We start from the raw sequence: 12,201 nt of genomic DNA, 5'->3' as shown, positions 1-12,201 counted from the left end.
ACTACAGGAGAACTATAACGGGGAGGAAAGACTCTGAGGAATAGCCCGAGGCCAAAAAGGGACCTGGGGGTTTGGGAAGAGAGGGCTGGGGCGGGGGGTGGCCAAATAGCCCCAGGTAGAGGGTGGCAACCGGAATAAGGGGGCGGTCTTACAAATGTAGGGAATTGGGGCATATAGCAGCCCAATGCCCCAACAGGGAAGAGCCTATGCAGTGTAATCTGGGGGATCACAGGGAGCAATGTGGCCTAATTGGCCTGGTAGGGGTCACAATGACCTCACATGGGTATACAAGATCAGTAAAAATGAATGGTATTGAGACCATAACATTAATAGATTCCAGGAGTGCTGTCATGCTGGTCCCGGGGAAGTTGGTGGGACAAGACCAAGTAATCCGGGCCAAAAACACAGGGGTAACATGTGTTCATGGCACTGTAAATTACTACCCCACAATCCCAGTACGGATTGAGATCCAGGGGAATACTACCAGGGTGACTGCAGGGGTGGTCCCCAAGCTCCCCTACCCTGTCTTAATTGGTAGGGACTTCCATGGATTTGAGAGCTTACTCCCACCAATAGAGCCAGGGGAGGGTAGCAACCCCCGAGCTGAGACAGATGCACCTACAGATAACCTCACTTCAATGTTTGCCGAATTTGCCCCAGAGTTATTCACATCCCCCATGAAACCCCGAAAGTCTAGGCGGGATAGGAGGGCAGATAAAAGATCAGGGACCAGGATTCTAGCAGAGAACCAAAAAACCTCCCTTGTGGGTAGGCGAACATGTTCAGGAGGCCAGGAGATAATTCAGGTCAGTGAGGACTCGGAGGCGGTTCCTAGCCCAAGTAGGAGCAATCCAGGCGGCGGAGTAGAAATAGGCCCCCTAGAATTAGGTCAGATCGGTACCGTACGTGAGAATTTCGGGCAGGACCAAGCCAATGACCTGCTATATGCGAATGTGAGGGAGGAGGTAGTGGAAGTAAATGGCGTACCCGTGGAAGGAAAAATCAAAGGACCCAAGGCCATATTATGTGCTCAAACGCGATCTGTTGTACAGGATAGAGCAAATACGAGGGGAAGAAGTAGAGCAACTCTTAGTCCCACAGAAACACACAAGGGCAGTACTAGAGTTAGCTCACAGTCATCTATTTGGGGGACATCTAGGAGTAGACAAGACCCTGGATAGAGTCCTAAAAAGGTTTTATTGGCCAAGAATACGTGCAGACGTCCAGCGCTATTGTGCCTCCTGCCCTGAATGCCAGTTGCATAGCCCCCGACCTTACTTGCGGGCCCCATTAGTACCTTTGCCTATTATTGAAATCCCTTTTGAGAGGATAGCCATGGACATAGCGGGACCATTGAAAAGATGGGCATGGGACCACCGAAACGTACTAGTCATCCTTGACTACACCATGTGGTATCCAGAAGCCATTCCTTTAAGAAACCCCACATCCAAGGCAATAGCAAAAGAACTACTCCAGGTTTTTGCCAGAGTGGGCATCCTTAAGGAGATCCTGACAGACCAAGGAACCCCTTTCATGTCAAAATTAATGAAGGACTTATGTACCCTACTCCACATCCAGGCCATACGTCCTGAGTCTACCATCCACAAACATGGATGGTCGAGCGGTTTAACCGTACCCTTAAAAGTATCATCCAGAAGGTGGTAGCACAGGACGGAAAAGACTGGGATACCCTTCTACCGTATCTAATGTTTGCTATACAGAAATTCCCCCAGGCGTCCACTGGTTTCTCTCCCTTTGAACTACTATATGGACGCCGCCCACATGGAATATTAGATATCGCCAAGGAAGTTTGGGAAGAACAACCTAACCCAGGAAAGAATGTCATTGAGCACGTAACACAGATGAGAGAGCGAATAACTCGAATAACCCCCATAGTACAAGAACATTTGGAAAACGCACAAGAGGCCCAGCGGACATATTACAACCATCGGGCGAAAGTATGGAGATTTCAGCTGGGGGAACGGGTGATGGTGCAAGATGCCAACAGGAGAAAGCAAACTCCTAGTCAACTGGCATGGACCATATGAAATAGTGGAAGCCATTGGGGAGGTGGACTATAAGGTCAGACAACCAGACCGCTGAAAGCCAGAGCAAATCTACCACATCAACTTACTGAAGCCCTGGCATGACCGAGAGACGTGCCTGGTCATTCGGGAAGCTCCACCCCAGACAGATAACCCACAGGGGCAGGTGAAGATATCTCCAGAGGTAACCCCAGAACAATGAACAGAGGTCATTGATATGATCCAACGGAACCAGGACGTGTTCCACTATGTCCATGGCCGGGCCGTATGACACTGGTCCAACATCATATTGTCACCAGTCCCGGAGTAAGGGTGACAATAACACCATACCGAATACTGGAAGCTAAAAGGGAAGAAATTAGGACGGAAGTGAAGAAGATGCTGGAACTTGGGGTTATTGAAGAATCCCACAGTCAGTGGTCCAGCCCTATCAGCCTTGTCCCCAAGCCTGACGGCACCCTGAAGTTTTGCAATGACTTCCAGAATTTGAATGAAGTATCCCAATTCGATGCCTATCTGATACCACACATTGACGAGCTAGTTGATCAGTTAGGCAAGATCCGATACCTAACCACTCTGGATCTGACCAAAGGATATTAGCAAATTCCCCTGGCCAAGAATGCCTTCTCTACACCCGATGGCCTGTTCCAATACACTGTCCTCTCTTTCGGACTCCATGGGGCCCCTGCAACATTCCAACGACTTATGGATAAATTGCTGCAACCCCATGCCAAGTATGCCACCGCCTATCTAGACAAAATAGTCATCCATAGCCCTGACTGGGAAACGCACCTAGGAAAACTAGAAGCAGTGCTAGACGCCCTGCGGAAGGCCGGCCTCACTGCCAATCCTCTCAAGTGCGTGATAAGACTAGCTGAGGCCGGATACCTTGGATATGTAGTAGGGAGAGGTTTGGTGAAACCCCAGTGGAACAAAGTGGAGGCAATACAAGGTTGGCCTTGACCAGTCTGCAAAAAGCAGCTCAGAGCATTTCTAAGGATAGTAGGATACTATCGGAGATTCATCCCACATTTCGTCACAAGAGCAGGGCCATTGACAGATCTGATAAAGGCTTGGGTCCCCAAGATAGTAAAGTGGACTGATGCGGCAGAAGAAGCATTTGCAGATTTAAGGACAGCCCTCTGCTGCCATGAAGTACTCATAGTCCTGGATTTCGAGAAGGAATTCATCCTAAAAAGAGATGCCTCGGAGGTAGGGCTAGGAGCCGTCCTTTCGCGGATGGTAGGGAAGGAGGAACACCCAATCTTGTACCTCAGCCGGAAACTCCTCCCCAGGGAACAAAAGTATGCTGTTGTTGAAAAGGAATGTCTGGCGGTAAAATGGGCTATGGAGACTCTCCGCTACTACCTACTGGGGTGGTGGTTTACCCTCATGACAGACCATGCCCCACTCCAGTGGTTGCACAGAAACAAGGAGAGGAACGCGAGAGTGACTAGGTGGTTCCTATCCCTGCAGTCCTTCCATTTCCGGGTACAGCATAGGGCCGGAAGCCAACACGGTAACGCTGATGGTCTATCACGACAGCACTGCCTCTCATCCCAAGTAGCCCAACCCCATGGTGTTGAGCAGGAGTGGGGGAGGGGGAATATGTGATACAGCGTGGCCAGAGGGCAGCAGGAGAGGGTTAGAAGGGAGCCTTATTCCCTGTAGAGGGAAGAAAATTTGCTACAGATTAAAGCACCTGAAGCCAATTAAAGCACCTGCAGCCAGTCCCCTGATAAAACCCCCTTGCTTCAATCAGAAAGGGGAAGGAGTTGAAGCAGAGTGGATTGGTGTTGGAGCAGAGAGCAGTTTGAAGGGAAGCAGAGGAAAATTTGGAGAAGTGCTGCGGTGGGCAAAGAAGACCAAGACCCTAGGTAAAGGGACACCTGGCTTCTGCAGAGGGAGGGCAGGAAGCTCCCACAACCTGAAGGGCAGGAGAGGGAAATAGCCCAGGGGAAGGAACTGCTAGTTCAGGGGTCGGCAACCTCTGACACGTGGATCGCCAGGGTAAGTACCCTGGTGGGCCGGGCCAGTTTGTTTACCTGCTGCGTCGGTGGGTTCGGCCGATCGCGGCTCCCATTGGCCGCGGTTTGCCGATCCAGGCCAATGGGGATGGCAGGAAGCGGCGCGGGCCAAGGGATGTGCTGGCCGCGGCTTCCTGCCGCCCCCATTGGCTTGCAGCGGCAAACCGTGGCCAATGGGAGCCGCAATCGGCCGAACCCGCCGATGCAGCAGGTAAACAAACTGGCCCGGCCCGCCAGGGTGCTTACGTATGTGCCAGAGGTTGCCGACCCCTGCGCTAGTTCAAATGGTTTACCTCCATTCCTAGGGCCCCTGGGCTGGGATCCGGAGAAGAGGGCGGGCCCAGGTCCCTCCCTCTCCACTCCCCTCCTCTAGGACACTAGTGAGGCAGTTAATATCCCAGTTCAGGGGCAAGAAATGGCGCCCTGAACCCTCCCCCAAGAAGAGAAAGCGTGAGACCCATCATAGTAGTGCTGGCAATTGCCACACTAGATAATACTTAGTCCTGCCACGAGTGCAGGGGTCTGGACTAGGTGACTTCTCGAGGTCCCTTCCAAGCCTTTGATTCTATGAAAAAATTGGAGAGGATGCAGAGAATAGCCGTAAAAATGATTCAGAGACTGGAAAAAATGCTTTACATTGGGAGACTTAAAAAGATCAATCTGCTTAGTTTACAAAATGAAGATTTAGAGTTGACTTGATTAAATTGTATAAATGCCTTCATGGGAAGAAAATAGAGGGGTTTAAAGGGATATTTAAACTAGCATGGGAAGTGGGAAATTCTCCATTTGTGTCTTCAGATAAAGACTAGCTGCTATTCTGGAAGATATGTTTTAACCAAACAAGTAATTTGGCTCAATGCAGGGGAAACTGGGTGAAATGTAATGGCCCTTGATACACAGGAGGTCAGGCTATATGGCCTAATAATCCCTTCTGGCCTTTAATTCTATAAATCTGTGTTTGCATCATTTAAATTTAAGTTGCATAATAGAGAATCATTTACTACCAGTAGCATTTTTATGTGTTAAAATTACATATTTTGCCCCATATGAATTTGTGTGTGATGTGCAAAAGGTGTTGCAGCAATTCCATAGCTCCCAGCTGTGAGAGAGCATAGGCTTGTAAAAAGGCTCTAAATAGGAAACAATGCATTTATTTATCTTGTCAGTATAGATTTTCTGTATTTATATACAAGCCTGTGGAGAATGTAAGAGTACTTCAGTGTCAAAATAAACTATGCTCAATGACAATTTTTATTGCTGTAAGCATTTAACAAGCATGGCCAAAAATTTCAGGATATAAGTGATATTTTCACTGTTTGAGCATTTCTTTCAAACTTACTACTGAAGGAGGATTTTATCTAAAGTGGATCAACATACAACAGTCAAGTTGACTAGACCTATTTCCTATTATTCATTTTGAAAATAAATAGCCTAAATGTTACTGCTGTCTTATTTATTTAGATTTTAATTGGATTACCAATTAACATGGCAATAGTTCCTTACGGCAGAGTGTCTATGTACAATCCATTTCAAGCAAGCTAAGTAGAAAAGGTGCAAAGAGTTAAATTTAACAATTAAATTGTAATATTCAAAATCAAAAGATAACGATACTAAACATTTCAAAAATTCCATTTAGAAACGAACACAACAATAACTTTGTTCTTTACTGTAAAAAAAAAAATATTGGCTTAGTTTTTTCAAAAATGACTGGTGGCATTGGGTTCCTCAATTTTTGGGTGCCCAATATAAGACACCTTTAAGGGGCCTGGTTTCAGAAAGTTCTGAGCACCCACCCACTGAAAAGCAGGTACCTACATTTTCTAAAGTTTCAGAGTAGCAGCCGTGTTAGTCTGTATCCGCAAAAAGAAGAACAGGAGGACTTGTGGCACCTTAGAGACTAACAAATTTATTAGAGCATAAGCTTTCGTGGACTACAGCCCACTTCTTCGGATGCATATAGAATGGAACATATATTGAGGAGATATATATACACACACAGACAGAGAGCATAAACAAGTGGGAGTTGTCTTACCACCTCTGAGAGGCCAATTAATTAAGAGAAAACAAACTTTTGAAGTGATAATCAAGCTAGCTCAGTACAGACAGTTAGATAACAAGTGTGAGAATACTTACAAGGGGAGATAGATTCAATGTTTGTAATGGCTCAGCCATTCCCAGTCTTTATTCAAACCGGAGTTGATTGTGTCTAGTTTGCATATCAATTCTAGCTCAGCAGTTTCTCGTTGGAGTCTGTTTTTGAAGTTTTTCTGTTGTAATATAGCCACCCGCAGGTCTGTCACTGAATGACCAGACAGGTTAAAGTGTTCTCCCACTGGTTTTTGAGTATTTTGATTCCTGATGTCAGATTTGTGTCCATTAATTCTTTTGCGTAGAGACTGTCCGGTTTGGCCAATGTACATGGCAGAGGGGCATTGCTGGCACATGATGGCATATATCACATTGGTAGATGTGCAGGTGAACGAGCCCCTGATGGTATGGCTGATGTGATTAGGTCCTATGATGATGTCACTGGAATAGATATGTGGACAGAGTTGGCATCGGGGTTTGTTACAAGGATAGGTTCCTGGGTTAGTATACTATACTAACTATATAAATACTCACCAGCAACCACACATCACTGAACAAAACCACTAACCCAGGAACCTATCCTTGTAACAAACCCCGATGCCAACTCTGTCCACATATCTATTCCAGTGACATCATCATAGGACCTAATCACATCAGCCATACCATCAGGGGCTCGTTCACCTGCACATCTACCAATGTGATATATGCCATCATGTGCCAGCAATGCCCCTCTGCCATGTACATTGGCCAAACCGGACAGTCTCTACGCAAAAGAATTAATGGACACAAATCTGACATCAGGAATCAAAATACTCAAAAACCAGTGGGAGAACACTTTAACCTGTCTGGTCATTCAATGACAGACCTGCGGGTGGCTATATTACAACAGAAAAACTTCAAAAACAGACTCCAACGAGAAACTGCTGAGCTAGAATTGATATGCAAACTAGACACAATCAACTCCAGTTTGAATAAAGACTGGGAATGGCTGAGCCATTACAAACATTGAATCTATCTCCCCTTGTAAGTATTCTCACACTTGTTATCTAACTGTCTGTACTGAGCTAGCTTGATTATCACTTCAAAAGTTTGTTTTCTCTTAATTAATTGGCCTCTCAGAGGTGGTAAGACAACTCCCACCTGTTTATGCTCTCTGTCTGTGTGTGTATATATATCTCCTCAATATATGTTCCATTCTATATGCATCCGAAGAAGTGGGCTGTAGTCCACGAAAGCTTATGCTCTAATAAATTTGTTAGTCTCTAAGGTGCCACAAGTCCTCCTGTTCTTCTTTTTACATTTTCTAAATTAGTCATCCAAAAGTGGAGGCATCTAAAATCACTAGTCACTTATAAAAATATTGTTTCTCTCCAATAGCGACTGAATCATTTGAACGTTGTCAGAAGGTGTATCGACTGTGCTTTAGCATACAGTGCAAAAAATAAAATGAAAAAGCAGTTGTCTGTGACACAGAACTTTAGATTCTGTCCATTAATTGATTCCACTATGACATTCATACATATTATATTTTTAAAGAAACAAATCCTAAAAGTTAGCAAGTACAGATGATTGATTCATAGTCTAGGGCCAGAATGGACTGCTGTGATCATCTAGACTTACGGTCTGTATAACAAAGTCTATAGAACATCCCCCAAATAATTCCTCTTTGAATTCCCAATTGGTATTAGAAATGACGGCCCCGGTTCTTATATCCTTACTCAGGAAAAACTCCAGTGATTTCACCAGAATTTCACTGGGGAGTTCTATGTGATTCAGGACTGCAGGTTCAGATCTGGATTTACATTTTAGCATGTTTTCTGGTCTAATGAATAGGACACCTATCACAAAACTTGGTTTACACTCCCATTTTGACCACTACCTGGACTTTTCATTTTACCATTGTTCCACCATCTGTAAGATTGGTATAATATGTGTAGGCATTTGTAAGATGTTTTGTAAAGGACTATGAATGTATTTTATCTTATTAATATTATCTCATTTGCATTTCAGTACAGTAACTACAAAGGTGCAGTGTAACTCAACTTTGAAAGTCCATAAAGCAGTTACAAACTAATCACACACCCCAAAAGCATGTTCACAATGAAAAGAGAAGTAACACCTAGTTTATGGTCTGTCTGATTTATTGATTTCTGATCTCTTCAAAATATCAGGACAACTAGGGAGAAAATGTTTCTCTTCCATGATCAGATATCAGTGCCAGGATACTACATAGCAGGCTCCTCTTTCCTAATCACCCACATCTATCACTACAGCTTTCTGAGTTCTCTGTCCTAAAGAGGGACAGCTTGTGAAATATTCCAACCTGTCTGGCTGCTGGCAAGTACTCCTTTAAAAAAAAAAATCCAAGCACATTCTGCATCTGTCATATTGCACCATCACTCCAGAAACTCATTTTAAAATGAAAATTCTTAGGAATCATAATATAATAGGCAGTCAGCATTAGCCAAAATGTCTGCCTCTCCACAGAGTAGAGTATGAGTGATTGGAATTTACTTCAGTGTTGTAAGTTTAAATTTGTAGTGAATACTGTTTCAAATATTAGATGAAGGGTCAAGCTGCTTTGTTCCCCAGAGTGTGTCTTTGTTTACACGCATAGGAGAAAGCATAGAGGGGCTCCAAACAGAAGTTATATTTTGTATGATGTAGTCTGACTTTGGGGCCTGATCCTCCATAGGTGCAAATCAGTGGGGCTCCAATGCAGTCAGGGGTCAAAACAATCTACATAAGTTGAAGATGTGGCCCTTTAAATAAATAATCAGGCTCCCTTAAGTTAAATTAACACAAACAAGTAAAGGGTTCCTATTACTGGAATTACCTCCCCAGAAAGTGATACTGTATGTGTCACTTCTGAAAATAAATATCTGACACTCAGGAATATAAATCACTTGATTCTCACGCGTAAGTAAGTTATTTCATAGATACAAGTGGCTATACAATTGGGTATATGCCCTATTTGACCCATTTCTAATAATAAGAAAGGTGACTCTGGATTCAGTTGTGCTATGACATTGCGCTAGACACGCTTTATGGTTTGGACACCTTTGTTGTGTGAAATCCAGTTTAAACAAAGAATTATTGAGTTTCTGTCAAGAAAATTGCTTACATGGTAATACACTTATTGACTTAATCAGAAAATGCAAAATGACTGTGCTTTATAACACTTAGTGCATCATTAGACTCAGTATATCCCTTCTGACATATTAACCTTGCTACAATTATGGCAATATACAAATGTCATGATTTTTTTTTAAGGGCTATGAAGTTGAACAACTTAAAGTTGGCTTTCAGTGGACTCCTACATTGGGTTTTGTTGGAGCTGATTTAGGAACTGTGGACAACTTTATTTGTGTTCCAATATATTTTTTTTTAAATGGCTGGGCTCCTCTTCATTGTTTCCCTGGCATTTTCTCCACCTGTCTTCCTAGGAGCTCCAATTTCCATTAGGCTAGAGATTCCTAAGTATGAACTACACACCTAAAATTTCAAAGTTGCTTTAAATTTCTTCTTCTACCAGGTTTCTCCAAAGTCAACAGAACCTGAACCTGACCATAATTCAGAATTGTTCAATTAACTTGTTTTTTCCCCAAAAATTCTTTGTTTCAATTGGAAAATGAAGCAAAACTACAGAAATACTGTGAGAGCAGTGCTCTTGAAGTACTTTTGGTAATGCAAGAAATCTCAAGAGAAAGCCAGAACCTATCGGATTTACAGGACAAGGAAAGATAAACAAGAACAGAGTAAAAAGTGAATTTGCGAGTACTCTCTTAAAGCAGTAATTGTTGTGTAGGTGGGAATAGTTTCTTCCCTCTCACCACCCATAATAATGAGATCTTGTTTTTACCGTCAATACTCTATTTTCTACTGGGGAAATAAAGTGAAACACCATGAATGAATTAAAGATTCACTTATTAATCTTAGCATTTGTGTTTCTTTCCGGGTTTTTTCTCTTTTCCATTCCTTTGCCGTTTTCTCTCTATAATTCCTGCCCCTCTTTGTTGTTCCCCAAAGTTCTCTTTTCTTCACCCACTACCATATCTGCCAAACTGAGTCCCTCTTATATGCATATCACTGATAATCCATGCCAGCTGCTGCATGGGACGTGAAATGCGGATCCTCAGCTTGGTGCCAATATCCTTGCAACTGCTGTCTGTACTCTGGAAAAACTTGCTTGGCATGAACTCTCCAGGTGGTAGGCCATTCCCATAACACCTGCTCTCTTGGATGGGGTCCCTAACATCTTTTCCCCACTGCATATTTCCTTTACTAACATGGGAACTGCCTAAGTTTCTAGTGTGGGGTATTTCTTCTTGTGACTGATGAACTTAATTCAAGAGCAGGAAGGTCTCCTAATCAGTTTGGGCAAATAATATATCCCTTCCTCACTTTAGCTCACTCTGTAAGTATAATAGTTTAAATAAGATTATAATGATGGACAATTAGCACAATGGGACTGGGGTTCTAGGCATCAATAATAATTAATAACTAGACACAATAAAGAAAGAAGCAACCATCTGAAAGTAGTAATATACTCTTTAGGAAGCGAAATTCAAAAAATGTAACTGAGCATATATCATAATAGACATAGTGCCCATTATTTAAGCCTTGTGAACAACAATGCTGTACACTTAATTTCATTAAACCAAGACTAATGAAAGAAAATTAGCTGACCTTCATATTTCGAGAAGAATGCAATAACTGCATTAATCTTAAGAAGCATTTGTAATTCACCATGGTGATGATAACAGTGTTACATCACTCCTCTTTACAGTACTTGGTCTAAAAGTATATATGTATTTATCCATTATTAAAAACACTTGATATTTATAACATGATATATGCAAATACATTTGTAGCAAAAGTGCTAAATTTAAAATCAATACATTTGTTGATGTTGAAATAAATAACTTTGATAAGAAGGATTTTACATAAGGACATTGCAGGAGATTCTCAAAAAATCTGCATAGGTTCTTTGTAATGTCTCATATGAAACAGTCCTAGAGTGGGCATGAAAGGTGCCTTCATATCACTTTTGCATCTCTGGGATTTGGGGCTACTCAGCCCTTGACAGAAGTTACAGTCGTCTCAGGGATTGCTTTACATTCGGGTCATTTATGGGATGCTCTCTCACCCCGGTTAGCTAATTTACAAGATTTGATTACAATGTCTTTCACCCCAACACACTTCCTCACATTGTTATGTCAGAAGATGTGGTTCAGGGTGGTTATATTGGTCCTTTTGCATTCAGAAAAAACTTTCCCCAAGCTCCTTCCGTGACCTCCTCCCCTCTGCCCCCCCCCCAGCACATTCAGGAAGTCCAAATTCTACTGGTTTACAAAGGGCAACTTGGAATAAGAAGAGGACTGTTTATTTCCATTTTAAGATTTCTGCTAAGAAATCATGTATACAGAAAAAAAAAAGATTAAAAAGCATTACTTCATGGTATATTTTAGTTGCTGTTTTAAGTGATTTTACTCATATTTTGGTTTATGTTAATTGCCTACTTATCACATTCTAATCAGCTAATTGTGAGTAATTATTACATCTAATTGACCAACAGCTACTGTATCTTGTTTTGTTAATTAAATACTTGTTTAGAAAAACATTTAATTTGATAACTTTTTTTCCTGGCAAGCAAGTCAATATAACTATTATTATTCTGTCTGTATAAGGCAGTGCATGCAAAGCTGCTAAGAAGATTATGTAGAACACCTTATATCTGTCATAAAAGGGCTCAAATGGAGCTTATGTTATTGTTAAATGGCTTGTAAAAAGAATCTGAAATACAGTTTATGTTATGATATGTAAAGCTTTCCAGTACAGGAAAAAATCAAGGAAGTAGGATAGTTTCTACTGTAGCTAATATGTTAGGAATCACATTTTTAGTTAGCATCCAGCTTATGCAAACCATAAATGTGCACATTACTGGAATCTAAAAAATAGTGTCAGCAATGCTATATGGCAGTGAAACATGGTCGCTGACAAAGACTGAAGAACATCAACTGTCTGTCACACAGAGGGCA

Source organism: Chrysemys picta, chromosome 5 (assembly GCF_011386835.1).
Source record: "Chrysemys picta bellii isolate R12L10 chromosome 5, ASM1138683v2, whole genome shotgun sequence".
Lineage (NCBI taxonomy): Eukaryota > Metazoa > Chordata > Testudines > Emydidae > Chrysemys > Chrysemys picta.
Note: the sequence above shows the minus strand (reverse complement) of the source record.